The 21,559-nt window shown below is 43.2% G+C and overlaps 1 protein-coding gene across 2 annotated transcripts in view; it reads left to right on the top strand.

The window, feature by feature from the left end:
• ANKRD11 (ankyrin repeat domain 11) overlaps window positions 1-21,559 on the top strand; it is a 366,873-nt gene that overhangs the window by 239,260 nt on the left and 106,054 nt on the right. Inside the window, exon 1 of one of the 2 annotated variants that reach the window (XM_038753398.1) lies at window positions 9,695-9,710. The exons of the other annotated variant lie outside the window; for it this stretch is intronic. The gene's annotated coding sequence lies outside the window, so the exon portion shown is untranslated. Of the gene's footprint in view, window positions 1-9,694; window positions 9,711-21,559 lie in introns of those variants that run through there. 2 annotated transcript variants of the gene reach the window in all.

The following is a 21,559-nucleotide window of genomic DNA, read 5'->3' as shown; positions in this document are numbered from 1 at the left end:
GTGAACAAAGGTTTCATGAATAAGATGGACAGGGACGTTTAGTATTTGCATTTTTGAGCCAGATTCCTCTTCTGGGGAGCAGGTGTTTGGAGATTTTTGTCAGACTTCTCCTCTCTTAGATTTTTCTAGCATTGTTCAGGCCATGGATATTTTATGCTAGAGCCAAATAATGTAGACACAGAGTTGACAGTGAGATAAACACCTCGCTTTAATGAGTGGTTTTATTAGCAATATAGAGTAATAAGCAAGTGAGACTACAGTTCCAACCTCTCCTCCATTTTGGTAGAATCTTTTACTAAGCAAAGCCCGTGTTCTTTGTCCAGACTACTTTTCTTTTTTCATTTGATTTTTACAGTTCTGTTCCTTGGGATTGCTCTTTTCCAGACCACAAGAACAAATTTAAAAGCACCATTAGAATCCATAAAGGAGAACAGCGGCAGTTAAAAAATATATTTAACTCCATCTTAGAGCTAGTCTGTCTGGGAAGGCCTTTTTAAAACAGGGGACTTGCAAGATTCCTGGAAGTGCTCCACAGTGATGCAGCGGAGCAGATCAAGTCTTTTTACGAAGGCCCTCCGTGGAAATATTTCCAGTGCTCCCATTCCCTGAAATTGTGAAATTTGGTAACTCGCTTAGTGGGATATTCTGATAAGCCCAGGTGGGAGTTGTGAAATTCCATAAAGGGGAACCTCGAAGGAAGAGGCACCCAAACCATTTAAGACTCGATAAATTATGATCGGTACTTAAACTGAGAGCCCAGTGTGGGACAGGGACACTGTCCAGCCTGATGATCTTGTGTCTACCCCAGTGTTTAATACAGTGCTTGGCACATAGTAAGTGCTTAACAGATACCTTCATTAATTCCATTTGGGAGCAAGTAAGTACTTATTTCAAAGGCATTTTTCAAAATTCAGAGACTCCTGCAGGTCCCTAGTTGGAGAGCACTGATGAAAATGGAGAGTATATTAGGATAGAACAGTTTCAATGATTCTTGATAGTAGTTTGTTTTATTTCCAAATCCGTTGTTTTAGCATCCTCTGACGACCCTGTATTTGCAGTCGCAAAATCATTCATTCAGTCGTATTTATTGAGCGCTTACTGTGTGCTAATCTGTACCCTGTACTAATCTGAAATTTATTATACAGAATCTGGCTTAGAGTAAAAGACTGCAAATGCATTTTATAAAATATACCTAAAAATGGAATGTACATTGTTGGGATATCGGTAATATGAGTTCATTCATTCATTCAATCATGTTTATTGAGCGCTTACTGTGTGCAGAGCACTGTACTAAGCGCTTGAGAAGTACAAGTTTGCAACATATAGAGACGGTCCCTACCCAACAGCGGGCTCACAGTCTAGAAGGGGGAGACAGACAACAAAACAAAACATATAAACCAAATAAAATAAATAGAATAAATATGTACAAGTAAAATAAATAGAGTAATAAATATGTACAAACATATACATATATACAGGTGCTGTGGGGAGGGGAAGGAGGTAAGGTGGGGGGGGATGGGGAGGGAGAGTAGGGGGAGAGGAAGGAGGGAGCTAAGGAGGAGTTGATTTGTAATGGTGAACCTATCCACCAAGGCAAAGTCAATATGTAATTTTTCAAGATTTTAGGAATCCTGTGGGTCCATTCATCTCCCGGAGGTACTAAGCCTATGGACTATATGTTACCGACTTGTACTTCCCAAGCGCTCAGTACAGTGCTGTGCACACAATAAGCACTCAATAAATACGATTGAATGAATGAATGAATGACTAGGACCATTGTCATGACAGGAGAAAGATAGAGCCTGAACTTCAGCTGGACAGTAATGGTTGGGGTTGTGCAGGTGTTGATTTTTGTTTCCTATTTTTTTTAAAGGAGACAATTGGAAGAATTTGGGGGCAGTTTTTTTCCCACATCAGTTTTCTAAACTGTTTAATTAGTAAAAACCGAAGGAGCCAGTTTTCTCTTCCTACTGTCTCCAATAAACCCCCACTCTCTCCTAATTAAATTTATGCTCTGATGTTAATTACCAAAATAGACTTTGGTACACATTATTTTCTTTCTCTACTCATGATATGCAGGAGGAGAAAATGAAATTAATTTGCACAGTTGGTGGGTTTGTAAAGCTTGCTACGGCCACGTTGCCTGGATACTGAATTGGGCCAGGCAAGTGGCAGTGCTTCTGTTTAAACAGCTCCCATTTGATACCATCAGTCAGCCAGCAAGTGTAAATAGGGCATGTAAGGAAAGCAAAATGAAGACCCAGTGAAGCCTATTCCTTCAAAATGAATATTATCCATAAACACGAAAGAAAAGGGTCATGGCAATGGCCAAATTAATTGTTTTGCCTGGTTTGGGGTATTTTCTTTTTTCTGTGTTTTGGTTTTTTCTTTTTTCCAGAGGCAAAAAAAAACCTGTTTTTGTAGAACATGAAGTAAGGATGATCAGAGGACTGGAGTAAACTGCACTGAGCCAAATGGGGCTCCAGGCGTATGATGGATCGTCTGTTTGAGATGTTTCCATTGGTTGTAGGATTCTTTTTTGGTGATCTGTGGCTCTGGAATCATAGTTTGTAAATTATTCCATGCGGGCTAAGATTTGGGCAGGCATATTGGAGAGTACTCAGTAACATGGACTGCCAATGGGGCACCCATGGATGAAGAAAAGAGGCAGAATGGATGTAGTAATATTGAATATGACAGAGTAATGCTAAAGGGTCTGGCCTTTGTGGTGGTGGCTTTTCCCTTTTTGGTTTGGCTTTTGGGTAGCTGTTCCATGTGCATTCCAACCCAGAATCTGCAGTGCAGTTTCTCGATTTTTTTCTCCTGTTCTTTTAACCGCAGAAAAACTAGCCTTGTAATACTTTCCTGCGTTCTGGCAGGATCCAGGCTGTTGCCAAACTTGCTCCCCCTTTCCACAACATGATTCACAATAATTTTGATTCTGCACATCTCGTTCAAAGCCAGCCCCCGTCCCCCACCTCACCAGAATAGATCAAAATGAATTCTGCTGTAAATCTCTGTGATACACCATGTAATTGAATGGTCTCTCCTTGGTCTGGGAACTGAACACTCTTTTCCCACTGACTCTGATTCACCGTACATTTGCATTGTTTTTGTTTCATTCAACTCCTGCAAACAACCAGGGTTGCTTATGTATGTTGGCAATGGAAGCATAAGATACAGGAATTATGAAGTGAAATTGGATTTGCAATGACACCCAAATATTTCTAGCGAGCTGAGTGAGCAAATTTGGGTGTTTGGCCATTGTACTCAAGGGTTACTTTCAGATTTTATACATTTAGGCAGATGTCTTAATCCATAGTTCTAATTTCATTCTTTAAATTTTTATTAAAACGCCGGATGATCTACATACATCAGTTAGTTAAAAGGTTTGCAGAAGAAGATGAAGTTGCTTGTATATATTTCATTTTGGGTTAATTTCTGGATGTTTTCCTTGGTAGTAATTAGCCTTGCTTTAGTCTTAAATAGACACTCGGAAAATCTTGCCTTTAGGAAGTTTTGTCATGTTTCCTCTGCTAATTTATACAAACCTGAAGAAAGTGAAGATGGAAGTTTGGCCTGTCAGATTATGGCCTTTCTGAAGCAGATCTGGAGCATGCTTTTGAAGCATTTCTGATTTTGCAGAATTTAAGGCTTGCACTAGGAGTCTAGCTTCAGGCCCTTTGCAGTCTAGGTCATTTTCTTTGAGTGGGTATTTTGATAACTACTTTTCCAGTAAGTCTAGAGATGTGTGTTAAATTTAGAACACTGGAGGAGAAAGAAGAAATGAAACAAAACCAGAGTTAGTGGGCCACCGAGTGAACTAAGCCCAAATGGGTGAAGCTATGTTTAGTTCTGAAGAAGTCTTGAAATCTAGCCCACTGTATAACACAGCCTCTCGCCATTCATTATTGCTCCTGAATTACTATTTACCAATGCTTTGTGGATTATCCCTTTCATTCAAATCCTGTAACATGTCTGGTTTCCTAAATGTCCATTATTTTCATGGTTCGCGATGAATTACTCCAGTTTTGAGGTGGTATTGTGATAATAGAAATGACTCAATCATCATAAATTTTCTTTTTACATTATCTTATCTAAAGGTCATAATTGAGGGTTCTGTGCAATGTAGGTACCTAATAGATACCCCTAGTAATGATTTAGCCTTTCCTTTTGTTTGGGCCTTGAATTATCTGTGATGTTTCTGGTATAATCTACCGGTGCATCCCTCTGCTTTCTAAATATATTTCTTTTAAACGTTTTGCAGAACCATGCCTAATTAACCACCTAGTTCAGTGTTTTGCACACAGTTAGTGCTCAGTAAATGCGATTGAATGAATTGAATGAATAATTGAGTGAGGTACAGTTTAACAGTTGATTTGGGAAGAGCACATTGTGTGAGCTAGGGTGTAGAGGGAGAAGAGAACAGATAGGTAACCAATGTTATTTTAAAACTAGTGTAAGCCTTGCCGCTTCTCAAATCAAGGGACTATTAGGCCAGGAAATGCTGACACCTGGGCAGGTGTTTCTGTTGACTGTCCAGCATCCCAGCTATTTTGCCAAGGTAAACTTAAAGTAAAAAATTTTAAGTAAATTAAAAGTTAAAAAAAAGATGTTTCTCTCATAAGGATTAAATTCTTAGTTTTTTAAAAAATAATTTTCATTTCCCCTCCCCTCCAAGGAAACAAACAGAAGGCCCAGGAGAATCTCAGTTTTGGACCTGACAGTTGTACTTTCCAAGCGCTTAGTACAGTGCTCTGCACACAGTAAATGCTCAATAAATTCGATTGAATGAATACAAGTAATAGGCCAACTGGAGCAGTAGCAAGTTAAACTGCATCAGAGTCCAGTTAAACAGTATTAAGTCCATCTTCTCCCAAAAGGCATATATATAGGCCTGAACTGATCTGCATCTCATCCTTAGGGATGAAACAACCTTATTAAAATTACAGCGTTCCCATCAGCAGGTTTCAGAGTACTTATTAACAGTCTTATCTTGGTAAGTAATGTGAGAGGAGGTATTGATGGTCATATCTGCTGTAATGTATAAGTCTCTGATAAAAAAAGAGCTCTACTTGAGAATGCATTAGAGTAGTTCACTGCTTCTCATTTATAGCAGGAATATTCATTCATTCAGTCCATCGTATTTATTGAGCGCTTACTGTGTGCAGAGCACTGTACTAAGCGCTTGGGAAGTACAAGTTGGCAGCATATAGAGACGGTCCCTACCCAACAGCGGGCTCACAGTCTAGAAGGGGGAGACAGACAACAAAACAAAACATATTAATAAAATAAATAGAATAAATATGTACAAGTAAAATAGAGTAATAAATATGTACAAACATATATACATATATACAGGTGCTGTGGGGAGGGGGAGGAGGTAAGGCGGGGGGATGGGGAGGGGGAGGAGGGGGAGAAAAAGGAGGGGGCTTAGTCTGGGAAGGCCTCCTGGAGGAGGTGAGCTCTCAGTAGGGCTTTGAAGGGAGGAAGAGAGCTAGCTTGGCGGGTGGGCAGAGGGAGGCCATGGGGAGGATGTGGACTGGGGGTCGACGGTGGGATGGGCGAGAACGAGGCCTGGTGAGGAGGTTAGCAGCAGAGGAGCAGAGGGTGCAGGCAGGGCTGGAGAAGGAGAGAAGGGAGGTGAGGTGGTGGACAGCCTTGAAGCCCAGGGTGAGGAGTTTCTGCCTGGTGCATAGGTTGATTGGTAGCCACTGGAGATTTTTGAGAAGGGGAGTAACATGCCCAGAGCATTTCTGCACAAAGATAATCCAGGCAGCGGCGCAAGATATGGATTGAAGTGGGGAGAGACAGGAGGATGGGAGATCAGAGAGGAGGCTGATGCAGTAATCCAGTTGGGATAGGATGAGAGATTGAATGAGTAGGGTAGCGGTTTGGACGGAGAGGAAAGGGCGGATTTTGGCGATGTTGCGGAGGTGAGACCAACAGGATTTGGTGACGGGTTGGATGTGAGGGGTGAACGAGAGAGCGGAATCGAGGATGACACCATCCACACAGGATTAGATACACTTTGAGGATGCTTCTGTTTCATTTCATTTCATTGAGTTTGCAATGTGGTTAATTCCCTGAAATTAACTGTTTAGTTCTACCTGTAATTATAATAATAATAAAGGCATGTATTAAGCACTTTGTACAAAATCCTGGGGCCAATACAATGTTATGAGATCAGGCATGTTCCCTGTCCCACACAGGGCTCATCAGCCATTTTGACCTCATTGTACAGAAAGGGAAATGGAGGTCCAGAGAGGTTAAGTGAAATTTGTCCAAAGTCACACAGTCAGCCAGTAGTGGGACTTGAATCCAGATCTCCTGACTACCAAACCTTTCCCTAAACCTCCCCCAATCCAAGTCTTTTCTAACGAGTTAAGAAGTCAGATTTTTGTATATGCTATTTTGCCAATTCCTTGAATGGAGGTGGATGAATTACCCATTCATACCACACTTGCACACCCAGAATTAATATGTGGGAATATTGCATATTCATTCATTCATTCAATCATACTTATTGAGCGCTTACTGTGTGCAGAGCACTGTACTAAGCCCTTGGGAAGTCCAAGTTGGCAACAAATAGAGACGGTCCCTACCCAACAGCGGGCTCACGGTCTAGAAGGGGGAGACAGACAACAAAACAAAACATATTAACAAAATAAAATTAATAGAATAAATATGTACAAGTAAAATAAATACGTAAATAGAGTAATAAATACGTACAAACATATATACATATATACAGGTGCTGTGAGGGGGGGAAGGAGGTAAGGCGGGGGGATGGGGAGGGGGAGGAAGGGGAGAGGAAGGAGGGGGCTCAGTCTGGGAAGGCCTCCTGGAGGAGGTGAGCTCTCAGTAGGGCTTTGAAGGGAGGAAGAGAGCTAGTTTGGCGGATGTGCGGAGGGAGGCCATTCCAGGCCAGGGGGATGACGTGGGCCAGGCGTCGACAATGGGACTGGCGAGAACGAGGCCCAGTGAGGAGATTAGCGGCTGAGGAGTGGAGGGTGCGGGCTGGGCTGGAGAAGGAGAGAAGGGAGGTGAGGTAGGAGCGGCTGAGGTGATGGACAGCCTTGAAGCCGAGGGTGAGGAGTTTTTGCCGGATGCGTAGGTTGATTGGTAGCCACTGGAGATTTTTGAGGAGGGGAGTAACATGCCCAGAGCATTTCACGTTTCTGGACATTTATTGAGCGCTTACTGTGTGCAGAGCACTCTACTAAGTGCTTGGGAAGAGCAGGTTGGCAACATCTAGAGACGGTCCCTACCCAACAACAGGCTCACAGTCTAGAAGGGGGAGACAGACAACAAAACAAAACATGTGGACAGGTGTCAAATCATCAGAATAAATAGAAATAAAGCTAGATGCACATCATTAACAAAATAAATAGAATAGTAAATATGTCCAAGTAAAATAGAGTAATAAATCTATGCAATACTTACATATCTGTAATTCATTTGTGTTAATGTCTGTCTCCCCCCTCTAGACTATAAGTTCGCTGTGGGCAGGGAATGTGTCTACATAGTGGTACTTTCATAAGTTCTTAATACAGGTTTTTGTGCACAGTAAGTGCTCATTAAATACCATTCCTTGCTTGCTTGATTGAAAGAGAGTTATATGTGAGATACAGCTAGAAGGTTGGTTTGGAAGAAACAAAGGCAGCAGATGGGGAATAGGGGGTGAAGAGAGCAGATAGGTAAGGTAGAGCCAGCTGGTGGAGAGCCTTGATGCCAACAATGAGGTATTTTTGTTGGATGCCAAGAGACACAGGGAGCAAATGAGAAATGGCGTGGCTCAATGGAGAAGCAGTGTGGCTCTGTGGATAGAGACCGGGCTTTGGAGTCAGAGGTCACGGGTTCAAATCCCAGCTCCACCAATTGTCAGCTGTGTGACTTTGGGCAAGCCACTTCACTTCTCTGGGCCTCAGTTACCTCATCTGGAAAATGGGGATTAAGACTGTCAGCCCCCCGTGGGACAACCTGATCACTTTGTAACCTCTCCAGCGCTTAGAACAGTGCTTTGCATATAGTAAGCACTTAGTAAGTGCCATTATCATTATTATTAAATGGAGGATTTTGAGAGGAGGAGATATGTGGACCAAATGAAGCTTCAGGAAGATGATCTTTGCAACAGCAATGTGTAATATATCTACTCTATCTTGCTGCCGATCACTTTCCCAAGTCCTGCCTCTGGCCTGGAACACCCTCCCACTTCATATCCGGCAATTACTCTCCCCACCTTCGAAGCCTTGTTGAAGGCACATCTCCTCCAAGAGGCCTTCCCTGACTAAGCTCTCCTTTCCTCATCTCCCACTCCACTCTGAGCCTCCTTGACTTGCTTCCTTTATTCATCCCCACAGCATTTACGTACATATCGGTAATTTTATTTATTTATATTAGTTTGTCTCCCTCTCTAGACTGTGGGCAGGGAATGTGTCTGTTTATTGTTATATTGTACTTTCCCAAGCACAGTGCTCTGCGCTGTAAGTACTCGATAATTATGTTTGACAGACCAACTCCCCCTCACTAACCTCTTCACTGTGCCTCATTCTCGCCTGTCCCATCCTCGACCCCTGGCCCACGTCCTACCTCTGGCATGGAATGCCCTCCCTCCACACATCCGCCAAACTAGCTCTCTTCTTCCCTTCAAAGTCCTACTGAGAGCTCACCTCCTCCAGGAAGCCTTCCCAGGCAGAGCCCCCTTTTTCCTCTCCTCCCCCATCCCCCCTGCCCTACTTCCTTCCCCTCCCCACAGCACTTGTATATATTTGTACAGATTTATTACTCTATTTATTTTACTTGTACATATTTACTACTCTATTTTGTTAATGATGCGCATATAGCTATAATTCTATTTATTCTGACGGTTTTGACACCTGTCTACACGTTTTGTTTAGTTGTCCATCTCCCCCTTCTAGACTTGTTGGATAGGGATCGTCTCTATATGTTGCTGACCAAAACTTCCCAAGCACTTAGTGCAGTAAAATGTACTAGAAGAAGAAACACTTCTAGTCCTTGAGGAATCTGTGATTGAAAGTAGTTGTCAAAATACCCACTCAAAGAAAATGACCTAGACTACAAAGGGCGTGAAGCTAGATTTCTAGTGCACGCCTTAAATTCTGTAAAATCAGAAACGCTTCAAATGCGTGCTCCAGATCTGTTTCAGAAAGGCCATAATCTGACAGGCCAAACTTCCTGATCAGAGAGGATTCGGACAGAGCAGAATCTGTTAGATCTGTCACGAAGTGGTCCATGGAGACCTTGGAGAAACGAGTCCCAGTAGAGTGAAAGGGATGGAAAGTGGATTTTAGTAGGTCAAGAAGACAGTTGGAGGAGGCAGTGGAGGAGAGGAAGTAGAAGCAGTGTGTGCATATTCAAGGAGTTTGAACCCCAGACTGAGCCCCCTTTTTCCTCTCCTCCTCCCCATCCCCCCTGCCCTACCTCCTTCCCCTCCGCACAGCACCTGTATATATGTTTGTACAGATTTATTACTCTATTTATTTTACTTGTATATATATGTATATATACTATTCTATTTATTTTGTTAATGTGCATCTAGCTTTGTCTCTATTTATTCTGATGACTTGACACCTGTCCACATGTTTTGTTTTGTTGTCTGTCTCCCTCTTCTAGACTCTGAGCCCGTTGATGGGTAGGGACTGTCTCTATATGTTGCCACCCTGTACTTCCCAAGTGCTCTGCACACAGTAAGTGCTCAGTAAATACGATTGAATGAATGAATGAAAGGTAGGGGAGGAGGGAGATGACAATAGCTGGGTGGTGGGGGGCGGGCAGAGTAGATTTTTTAGGTTAGCATAGACATGGCCCTGTTTGAAGGCCGAGGGGAAGGATCCATCAGAGAGTGAGCCATTGAGGATGGCCATCGGAGTGGACACCAATATTTTGGGACAGTGAGGAGAGATGAGGTTGGAGGTGCTGGAGAAGAGAGTAATGTGGAAAGCAGGTGGGAAATCTCCTGTCAGTTGGTAGCTGAGGAGGTTAAGTGTGGAAGTCAGGGCAGGAGGGAGTTAGGGATGTGAGGGGGAGATTTGGGGTAGTTAGCTCCTGAAGGTTTCCACTTTGTCTACAAAGTAGTTGTCAGAACAGTCAGAGTGCGAGTGTATTGTAAGAAATACCGGCGTTTAATTTTCATCAGGCTGTCACAGAAAAGTGCTAACAGAAGCTGCATGATCTCTCATCACTCCACTAGTCCCACTTGCGTAGTGTTTGATTCCAAGCAGAATTGTTGATCCCCATGAACGGCTCTGAAAACACTTCGGTCTGGCACCTGGAGGTTCCCTAGCCCTTCTCGCTGAATTATTGCTGTAGTGCTGGGACAGCCAAGCCACGTGAACTGAAGAGTTGCAAACCAAAAACATCATGTGGCTGGGAGTTGGAGGGGGAGGAAAATATTTTAGTCAGAGTGGAGAGCAGGCCATCTGAGTGGTGGAGAACAGGGGAAGGGAAGAGGGGAGTGATGAAATCGGAGACCAGACCTTGTGGTCGGGGGGCGGGGGGTGGGGAGGAAGAGGGATGGTGAGCAGCAGCAGCATTCATTCATTCATTCAATCATATTTATTGAGCGCTTACTGTGTGCAGAGCTCTGCTGTGCTAAGCGCTTGGGAAGTGCAAGAGGGATCAGCTGGGACTGGATCTGGGGCCGGAGCTGGAATCTCCATCTCTTCCCTCCCCACGCCCCCCATCTTGGGCCCATGTGGGTGGGGGCGGAACAGCTGCAGCCCCCCTCTGGGTCCCTTCTGACAGGCGTTACCTTGGCCACCCCGGCTCTCGTGCAGCATGCTTTCTTGATCTTGAATCGCATTGCTCCGTTGTGTTCTTAATAGAGCCCTGGTAGTTGGGGTGGCGCGGTTTAATTGCCGAGCATGCCAAGGGATGGGGATTGGTATGTGTGCCCCTTCTGGGACCCCTTGACCTTAGTGACCGGATCCTCCCGGCCCCTTCATCTGTCGGCCAGAACAGAGGCTGGGTGGGGACACTTTGTCTGGTTGGCAGGCTCCTCGGGGTGGAGGAGAAGGTAGGCCGGCCCCCCGGAGGTGTGGGAAGCAATAAGGTCAGAGCAGGGTCCATGCCCTGCCCTGACCCTATTCTTGCTAAGAGTCTTACTCCCAATATATGACCTCTACCTGACCCTGGGACGACACGAATGGGAATGGAGGCTTAAGGCAGCATCTGATTTACTCGCCTGCCCTTTCCAGCCTTGTTCTGCCGGTGGATCTGAGGTCAGGCCGCGGAGAGACAAGGAGTTAAATTTAGCAAGTTGAACATCTGTTCAATTAGCTTCGAACTCAAGGCCCTCTCCCTCTTGGCGGAGCCCTATCGTTTTAAGTCTAGATTGGAGTGTTCCCTTCAGCAGCAGCCCTTAGAATAAGGACTGACCCAAATCATTCTCAGTTTTGAAGACTTTCTTTGGGGAGACCAGGTTGGTTCTGGGTTGTACACTAGTAGTAATGATTGTGATATCTGGTCATCAATCAACCACACAAACCCATCAGCCACCTCTAGCTTATTGAAGCCCATCCTCAAAATTCTTCTATATATGCTTATTCCCTTATTTATTTTAACCCCTAGTTGTAAGCATTTTTTGTTGGTATCCACTGTTAAGAGTTTAAGCTCCTTTTTATTTTTGATGGCATTTATTAAGCGCTTACTATGTGCAAAGCACTGTACTAAGCACTGGGGAGGTTACAGGGTGATCTGGTTGCCCCATGGCGGGGCTTACAGTCTTAATCCCCATTTTACAGATGTGGTAACTGAGGCCCAGAGAAGTGAAGCGACTTGCCCAAAGTCACACAGCTGACAATTGGTGGAGCCGGGAGCCTTCTGGGAGGGGGATGTGTTACTTTATTATGCTGTACCACCCTAGCAGGTGCTCAATAAGAAGTACTACTAGTAATAATAGTGGTATTTATTAAGAGTTTACTATGTGCCAAGCACCATTCTAAGTGCTGGGGTAGATACAAGGTAAGCAGGTTGGACAAAGTCCATATCCCTCATGGGACTCACAATTTTGATCTCCATCTTATAGAAGAGGTAACTGGGTCCCAGAGGAGTTAGGTGACCTGCCCAAGGTCACACAGCAGGTGTGAGCCCGTTGTTGGGTAGGGACCGTCTCTATATTTTGCCAACTTGTACTTCCGAAGCGCTTAGTACAGTGCTCTGCACACAGTAAGCGCTCAATAAATACACTTGAGTGGACTTGCATCCTCCCAACCCCTTGTGTAAATTCTGTGCTCATCACTGGTAAATTTCAAATTACTTTATTCCGCCTGAATCAATTCAGGGAATGCTTGTGGTGTAAATGCGGGCTCCTTTGATAGTACAGTGGCTAGCACTCCTATTCCAAACCACAGAGCACAGCTTAATTAGCCCTAATCCTAGTACACTGTTTTACATCACCTGCATATTTGGCGAATGCACTTTTGAAAATTGTGATGGCACCTCAAGTCTCTTTAACAGCCGAAAATTCAAGAGGTGTCTGTCTCTTCCCTAGTTAAGATATGTGCCTGCTTCTTATGGTCTTGATAAAGAGTTAATGACAGAAGCAAGTGGGTGCAAAGTTTGTAGCAAGAGAAGAATGGAAGAGAAACAAATGAATGTAGTATGACTGGGAAGTTTAACTTCAGAAGTTCCTAATGACCCTCAGCTGCAAAACCTCTTGAAAGGCCTGATTTCTGCATCGGTGTGATAAGCCTTTTCGATCTAGATTATTGGAGAGAATGTGCAAAGTATGCATATAAGTAGAATACAGGATGGATTAAATTCCTTGCAACTCCCCGGGGGGCCTGAGCACCCCTATCAGGTTCTCTTATCTATAGAGAAGCTGCATGGCCTAGTGGCTAGAGCACAGGCCTGAGTGTCATGGCTTCTAATCCTGGCGCCTCACTTGCCTGCTGTGTGACCTTGGGGAAGTCACTTCGCTTCTCTGGGCCTCCGGTTACCTCATTCATTCATTCAATCGTATTTATTGAGCGCTTACTGTGTGCAGAACACTGTACTAAGCGCTTGGGAAGTACAAGGTGGCAACATATAGAGACGGTCCCCACCCAACAGCGGGCTCACAGTCTAGAAGGGGGGGACAGACAACAAAACGAAACACATTAACAAAAGAAAATAAATAGAATAAATATGTACAAATAAAATAGAGTAATAAATATGTACAAACATACATATATATGTATGTATGTATGTATATATATATATATATACACACACAGGTGCTGTGGGGAGGGGAAGGAGATAAGGCGAGGGGGGGGGGAGAGGAAGAAGGGGGCTTATCTGTAAAATGGGGATGGAGACTGTGAGCCCCATGTGGGACAGGGACTGTGACCAACCTGGTTTGTTTGTATCCACCCCAGCGTTTAGCACAGTGCCTGGCACATAGTAAGCACTCAACAAATACCATAATAATAATAATTATTATTATTGCAGCCAGTCTGTCCATCAAAGGCAGCTTCTATTGGCCCTTTATGTCTCTCTACCCCCCTTAACTAGAAAGGAGACCAGGATTTGATCCCTGGCTTGGAAAGAGATAGATGATAATAAAGTGCTTTGGAGTCAGAGGTCATGGGTTCAAATTCCGCCTCTGCCACTTGTCAGCTGTGTGACTTTGGGCAAGTCACTTCACTTCTCTGGGCTTCAGTTCCCTCATCCATAAAATGGAAGACTTTGAGCCCCCTGTGGGACAACTTGATCACCTTATAACCTCCCCAGCGCTTAGAACAGTGCTTTGCACATAGTAAGCACTTAGTAAATGCCCTTATTATTGTTATTTAAGCTCTTATTGTGTGCCAAGCACTGTAGTAAGTCCCGGGGTAGGTTCAAGATCATCGGGTCCCACATGAGGCACATAGTCTAAGTAGGAGGGGGAACAGGTATTGAATCTCGATTTTACAGATGAGGGAACTGAGACAAGAGAAGTTAGGTGACTTGCCCAAGGTCACACGGCAGGTTTGTGGAGGAGCTGGGGTTAGAACCCAGGCCCCTGTTCTCTCCACTAGGTCACAAGGCTTTGGAGACTTTGCCTGCTCTGACTTCTGAACTCGAGAAGCAGCATGGCCTGGTGGAAAGATCCTTGGGCCTGGGAATCAAAGGACCTGGATTCTAATCCCACCTCTGCCAATTCCTTGCTTTGTGAATTTGGGCAAATCACTTTATTTCTCTAAACTTCAGTAATCCCGATCTCCCTCCTGCTTAGACTATGAGTCCCACGTGGGGCTGTATCCAACCTAACTAACTTGTATCTACCCCAGAGCTTAGAACAGTGTTTGACACGCAGTAAATGTTTAACAAAAAAAAAGAAGGCAGATCAAAGATCTCAGAGGTAGCCACAACCCTTGACACCTCCAAAATAGCCTGGAATGTGTCTCCTGCCAAATGATTTTACCTCAGCTGTTCTGAAGCAGTAGAACTCCAGTGGGGAATGTCATTTTGTTTGCGACAACTTTGAGGAAAGCACGTGGAGGAACCTAGAGGATTTCGGAGACCATTGGTGCCTCTGCCGAATTCCAGATCTCAGCCTCCCAATTCCCCTATTTTTCATTAAGTACTAATGACACACAAGTCTCCAAGGAGGGAAGAAAAGTTGTAGACAGGGAAGAAAATCGAAGGTTTAAAAGGAAATGAAAGAAATCGTTTTCATTTGGATGAAAAATGGAAAGCCAGAATGATTTCATCAAATTTCAATCTCCCTGTGCGAGATTAACAACCGTATTAACATACGATTTGTGATACAAATCACAGCAAAAAGTTATCTGCCAGGATCACATTGTCAGAAAAGTAAGCCAGCATCTTAAAAGCCTAATTTTAGCAGCTAGTAAAGACTAAATTTTGAACATTAGTAGAGACTGATACAGATTTTCAAAAGTTGGAATTTGTGCCCAATAACCTTATCCGCAAGGATGTAGCAGTGTTCACATTATTCAGCTTGTACAGTCGATCCAAGTTGTGAAGCTTGCTGGAGTAAAAATAAATGGCTGTTAGTGCAGATTAATCGAAATGAATGTGTATTATGAAGCAGTGTGTCTTAATGGGAGGAGCACAGGGCTGGGAGTCAGGAGACCTGGGTGTTAATATTAGTTCTGCCACCTGGCAATTCTGTGACCCGGGACAAGTCACTTAACTTCTCTGTGCCTCAATTTCTTCGTGTGTAGAATGGGAATTAAAAATCCTGCTTAACTCCTTCTTTGACTGACAGCTCCAGGGGAGACAGGGACGTTGTCTGATCTGATCGTACCTACCTCAGCGCTTAGCACAGGACTTGGTGCAGAGTAATCACATAACAAACACCACTGTTATTATTATTACAGGCATGTAAAAGGATAATGGATATCTTCGTTCATTGTCATATTTATTGAGAGCTTACTGTGTGCAGAGCACTGTACTAAGCGCTTGGGTGAGGACAATACAACAATAAACAGTCATATAGTACAGTGCTAAACGCTTAGTGCTTTGCACACAATAAACACTCAGTAGATACGATTAATAATAATTCCCTGCCTGCAACAAGTTTACAGTCTAGGGGGGTGGGAGAGGAATGGTATCTGTCATTATTAGCACCTAGCAATCTTACTAGATATGAATGTGATAAAGGCTTTTATAAACCTTGTGTATTTTGAATTTGAGACTGTACTGTAAGAGGCATAGCTCCCTCTTTTTCTCTGGAAGAAGAAAAAATATCCAGCTTTTTAGCAGCTCTGATGAGGTGATGGGTGGAAAAAGCCTGAAATAGGGGCTGAAATGGAGGTTAGACTTCTGATTTTACCCATGCTGTCTGTGTTCTCTGTTATCCCTGGTAGTTAAAAATGGACTATAATGTTATGAAGTCTCTGTAATGGGGAGTGGTTTCATACTTTTTTGTTCTGCCTAAAGGTTTTAGTGTGTGAAACAGGTTGCTCAGGAAAAGAAGTTGAGTGATTTTTGGGCATTTGTTATTTGCCCCAGACTCAGCCTTACTGGCACTTAAGTACATATCTTTAAATTATAGTAAGCACTCAATAAATACGCATTGTAGGGAGGGAGTGTATCGACCAAACCCTGTTGTAGCGTTCTCTCCTGAGCACTTAGTACAGCACTCTGCACACAGTAAGCACTAATAAATACCATGGATTGATCAAGCGCTGGAAACTATTTTTATGTGGAGGCAAAAATCTAAAATGTTATGGACATTTGAGGCTTAGCATGAAGAGCTCTATTCTAACTTAAGCTGAAACTTGTTTTTCCTTTTCCCCCTTAGGTAGGTCTTCCACAAAGATCAATGGGCTATCGATCAAAAATCTCCTCCAGTCGGATGAATTTGATGTAGAACAGTGTTAGGATAGTCGATTTTTGCCACCATTAATAAACTGTAGAGATTGGAATCCCCATTCCTCGGGTCTTGCCAGTCTGGTTCCCCGTGTAGCTATTAATTGAAAGTTTTCAGCCTTTCAGATTAAGTATGATGAGAGCCCTCTAGCCATCCGGTTTACAGTTGAATAATGACCGCTTGTTTTATTTATGACATTTACAGCAACTGACCTACGAAAATACAAGGCATGGGCTGCAGTTGAAAATCCCCTTTTGTGGAATTATCTGAATGTAAATGCGAATGAAGCTGTGGAATGTAATTGTAAAGCAGAGTTCCTCCCAGCTCTAGTTGCTAAAATGAAAAGAAGATGATTTTGTCCTAAAATATTACGAAGAAGCTATATTTCACATTGTGAAAATCTTACTGTTCTTCAGGGAATAGTAATTTTAGTGATCAATTGTTCAAAACATCGCTCCACCCCATTCTAACCCTCTCCTCCCCTAAGGTCTCTTAGAAATGACCTAACCTCGTTTTCTAAGCTACTTCCAAAAAGCTAATGAAAAGATGCTGACTGCTTTGAAAAAAAAAAAAAACTTGTCTAGAGGGATCGATAGAGTATAGATTTGAGCCATTCGAAGTTTCCTGTTACAGTTAAGAATTAGGCTAAAGGTTTTTTTTCACCCAGCAAGATCATCTCTGTTCAGTCGCCACCCAGGATGTGCCAACTACTAAAGGAGTAAATCCTACCAATCAATACTGTGCAGAAAGGGAGCCATTTTGTTATCCAACCGTTTGCGAGAAATGCCATTTCTGGTGGAAAAACTCAACCTGAGTAGTTCACAAGACAGATTTTTTTTTCACTGAAAGACTTAAAGAAATGGAGTTAAAGAAACGAAGGCGAAGAAAGTCGGACGAAGAGAAAGGGGGTCCATTCGGGGCTTGCAAAGAGGAGTTAAATTTTAGACCAAAATGTCTTTTTAGCACTTCTGGATACATCATGTATTTTCTTATAAGTAAACAAATTAATTTGGGTTACTAGATAGTGCCTGATCAAAAGCGTGGAGGGAAGGGGAACTGGAGGGAAGGGGAACCGTGGTCAGCGTTGATTAGTGAAGATTGATGGCCTCTTGCAAAGTAGGATTATTGAGGAAAGTAATGCTGTTAATTTAAATTTGTTCTTTGATGGGGGACAAAAAGCTGACTGCCCATCTTTTGATTTACATTATATAGTGGTTTAATGGGCAGAGAGGTGGGTGGGGACGTGAATTCAGAGTTCATTTCTCAAATACTTAGCAACCATCTAAAGATCCCTTATTACTTTGCCTCTCTCCCCACGACGCTAATGCTTGCTTCATGAAGTGGTAGGGATCATTAATATTTGTTTAAGATGTTTTTCATCCTGGAAGCTCAAATTATTACTTTCACTGAATATTTACAATTCCACCAAGGCCTAGAGGATCCCATAGAAACTTGCAATGAGGTTTTTTTCATTCTTGATGAGGAAGAAAAATAATTTGTAATGTCTCTTTTTCAGTCAGTTTTGCCATGGAAATGTGATTAAAATTTTAACTCTGTCTATATTAACCTAAATAGTTTCATTAAAAATTAAACCAACTGCTCCTGCGGTCTAAAAAATCCTGGGTCTTTTAAGAAGTGACCTGGCCTAGTGGAAAGAGCACGGGCCTAGGCAGAGGTCCTGGGTTCTAATCCCTGCTACATGACAACAGACAAGTCACTTAATGTCTCTCTGTCTCAGTTCCCTCATCTGTAAAATGGATATTCAATACCTGTTCTCTCTCCTACTTAGACTGCGAGCTCCATTTGAGACGTGATTATCTTGTTTCTACCTCAGGGCTTTTTTATGGTATTGGTTAAACACTCCCTATGCGTCAAGCACTGTTCTAAGCACTGAGTTAGGTACCAATTAATCAGGCCGAGAACAGTCCCCGTTCCACATGGGATCATGGTCTAAGTAGGAGGGAGAACAGGCATTGAATCCCCACTCTGCAGTTGAGGAAACTGAGGCACAGGGAAATTAAGTAACTTGCCCAAGGTCACACAGCAGGTAAGTGGTGGAGCTGAGATTAGAACCCCTAGTCCTCTGGCTCCCAAGCCCGTGCTTTAATCTGCTAGGCCGTGATGTTGCTGGTGTTTAGTGCAGTGCTTGGCATATAGTAAGCGCTTACCAAATACTGTAATTATTATTTCTGTTGGCAGGTGGTTCATGTGGAGGTGATCCTTAAATTGGTCATCAGTTGGTGTTCTTCATGACACCTTCCTCAGACCTTGTCCCCCCATATTTTCTCCCATCCCCCTATATCCTCCCTACCCCGACTCCATTTTATAAAAATCCACCAAAAAGCTTTTCGGTAAGGGCTTAGAAGGAGAGTTAGGTGGTTTTTTATATTTAAGTACAAATGTCAATATCATGACCAATTGATAATGATCCTGACCCATTATTCTGCAATCAATGTTTCCAGCTAAATAAGAACAAGACCAAACTAGCACTCCCTCCGTCACCTGTATAGCTGTTCAATATCCTGTAGCTGATTGACTCAATTCAGTCATTTATCCTCTTTGCAACTGTTTCACCTCTGTAAAATGGGCTGATATCTGCCCATACCCAAATATTGCCCATACCAAATCCCCAACAAACTAAGATTCATTCATTCAGTCATATTTATTGAGTGCTTAATGTGCAGAGCACTGTACTAAGTGCTTGGGAGAGTACAGTACATCAGTAAACAGACACATTCCCTGCCCAGGGTAACAGGGGTGGATAAGATAACCGATGGAAAAGCATTTATGAATGTACGATGGCATTGTCTCACACTGTTTTCACACAATCTGACACATTTCTCATGGTTGCAGCTGGTATATTTTTTCGCATTTTTGGTTCTGAAGGCAGTGTTTTCTCAGTGCTTAAGTCTATAAAGTTTTGCAGACTTTTACTTTCCCAGATAGCATATTATCTGTGGAAAAAAATACTCCAGGATTTCTGTCACTTTAGTGTGGATTCATATTTTCTTTGAGTGAATTGCATGGTAGCCAGCACAGCTGTGCCTATAAAGGAAAGGGATGTAAAATAGTGCAGATAAATATGCTTTATGGTTAACTCCATGAGTGCCACCATTCTCTACAAAATAGGTTTATGTTATTCTATAATACACAGTTCAACCATTATGACTTCCTGAAAAAGGCCATGTGTTCCCTGAAAACTAAATCTGTATGCCGGGTGTATGCCTGTGTCTCTTTCTGACTCACTGTAATCCCTTGAAATTTAATGGAGGGCAAGAAGGGAAAGTTAGAGGTCATACGAGTGAAAGATAATTAGAGAAGTAGTGTACCCTGGTGGAAAGAGCACAGGCCTGGGAGTTAGCGGACCTAGGTTTTAATCCTGGTTTTGCCATTTGCCTGCTGTGTGACCTTGGGCAAGTCACCTAACTACTCTGGGCTTCATGTCCTCAACTGCAGAATGAGATTTCAATACCTGTTCTCCCTCCTGCTTCGACTGTGAACCCTGTGTGGGGCAGGGACTGTGTCCAACCTGATTACATTTTTACCTACCCCAACAATTAGAACAATTTTTAGCCCACTTGAAAAAAAAATCACAATTATTATTATCCTTGTTGTTATTGTTAATAATAATAAAAATAAGAATTCCATGGGTTGATAAATGAAGAGAATATATGGTTCTCTCCCAGAGACTTAATATAGGGCTCTGAGGATGGGATAGGCAAATATTTTTGATCCTTATTTAACAAATGAAGAAACTGAGACCTGTTTGGTTTCTTTTTTTTTTTTTTTCACTCTTGTTCTCTTTCCACCTTCCCTCCTCTCCCCACCTCCTTTTGAGATTTTAGGCCAGACATCATGTCTGGCTCAATGTCCAGGTGTCTGGAGAAGCAGCGTGGCTCAGTGGAAAGATCATGGGCTTTGGAGTCAGAGGTCGTGGGTTCAAATCTCGGCTCCACCAACTGTCAGCTATGTGACTTCGGGCAAGTCACTTAACTTCTCTGGGCCGTAGTTCCCTCATCTGTAAAATGGGGATTAAAACTGTGAGCCCCCCATGGGACAACCAGATCACCTTGTAACCTCCCCAGCGCTTAGAACAGTGCTTTGCACATGGTAAGCGCCTAACAAATACCGTCATTATTATTATTTTCCAGCATTTAATAGAATCTATTGTAAGCACTTGATACATTTGATATGTTTTAGAAGCCCAACATGGTGTAGTGGATAGAGCAGAAGGTCATGGGTTCCAGTCCCAGCTCTGACACTTATCTGCTCTGTGACCTTGGGCAAGTCATTTAACTTCTCTGGGCCTCAGTTACCTCATTTGTAAAATGGGTATTGAGACTCTGAACCCCAGCAAGGCAGGGACTGTTCAACCCAATCTGCTTATCTCTACCCCAGCATTTAGTACAGTGCCTGGCACACAGTAAGTGCTTAACAAGTACCATAATAATGACAATTATTATTGTCATTTTATACCACTTTTCACCTCATTTCAGTCTCCTTCGAGTTGGGGGTCGGGGGATGGATGGAGGAAAGAAGCTGCGTAAGAGAGGAATGGTCACCCAGAGAGTGAGTCCTTAGAGAATTTCTCCTAAAGGGGATGGGGTGCTAGAGACTTCTCTGGGCCTCAGTTACCTCATTTATAAAATGGGTATTGAGACTCTGAACCCCAGCAAGGGACTGTTCAACCCGATTTGCTTATCTCTACCCCAGCATTTAGTACAGTGCCTGGCACACAGTAAGTGCTTAACAAATACCATAATAATAATTATTATTATTGTTATTTTAGACCACTTTTCACCTCATTTCAGTCTCCTTCGAGTTGGGGGTCGGATGATGGATGGAGGAAAGAAGCTGCGTAAGAGAGGAATGGTCACCCAGAGAGTGAGTCCTTAGAGAAGTTCTCCTAAAGGGGATGGGGTGCCAGAGTCAAGGATGTGTTCTAGAGTTGCCATTTCAGCCAGTGTGGATTTGAGTGAAGTCTAATGGAAGGAGTTCAGGGTGGAGGATTGAGGGGCTGGGGCACAATCCAGAAGCATCTTCCTGCTCTAAGTTTTCCTTAAGTTTTCCCAAGGTCTCCCCAGCTGGGGAGCCAGCTGTCTCAGGATGAGAACTGGCTGTTGCTGCTGCCTAAATGCCACATACCTTGCCGATAAAATCTAAAGGGGAACCGAATCAAAACATCCCCAGTACTTTTCGCCGCATTTAATCACAAGTTGTTTTTAGCCACTATCG

Source organism: Tachyglossus aculeatus, chromosome 11 (assembly GCF_015852505.1).
Source record: "Tachyglossus aculeatus isolate mTacAcu1 chromosome 11, mTacAcu1.pri, whole genome shotgun sequence".
NCBI lineage: Eukaryota > Metazoa > Chordata > Mammalia > Monotremata > Tachyglossidae > Tachyglossus > Tachyglossus aculeatus.
This window is presented reverse-complemented; position numbering and strand designations above follow the sequence as displayed.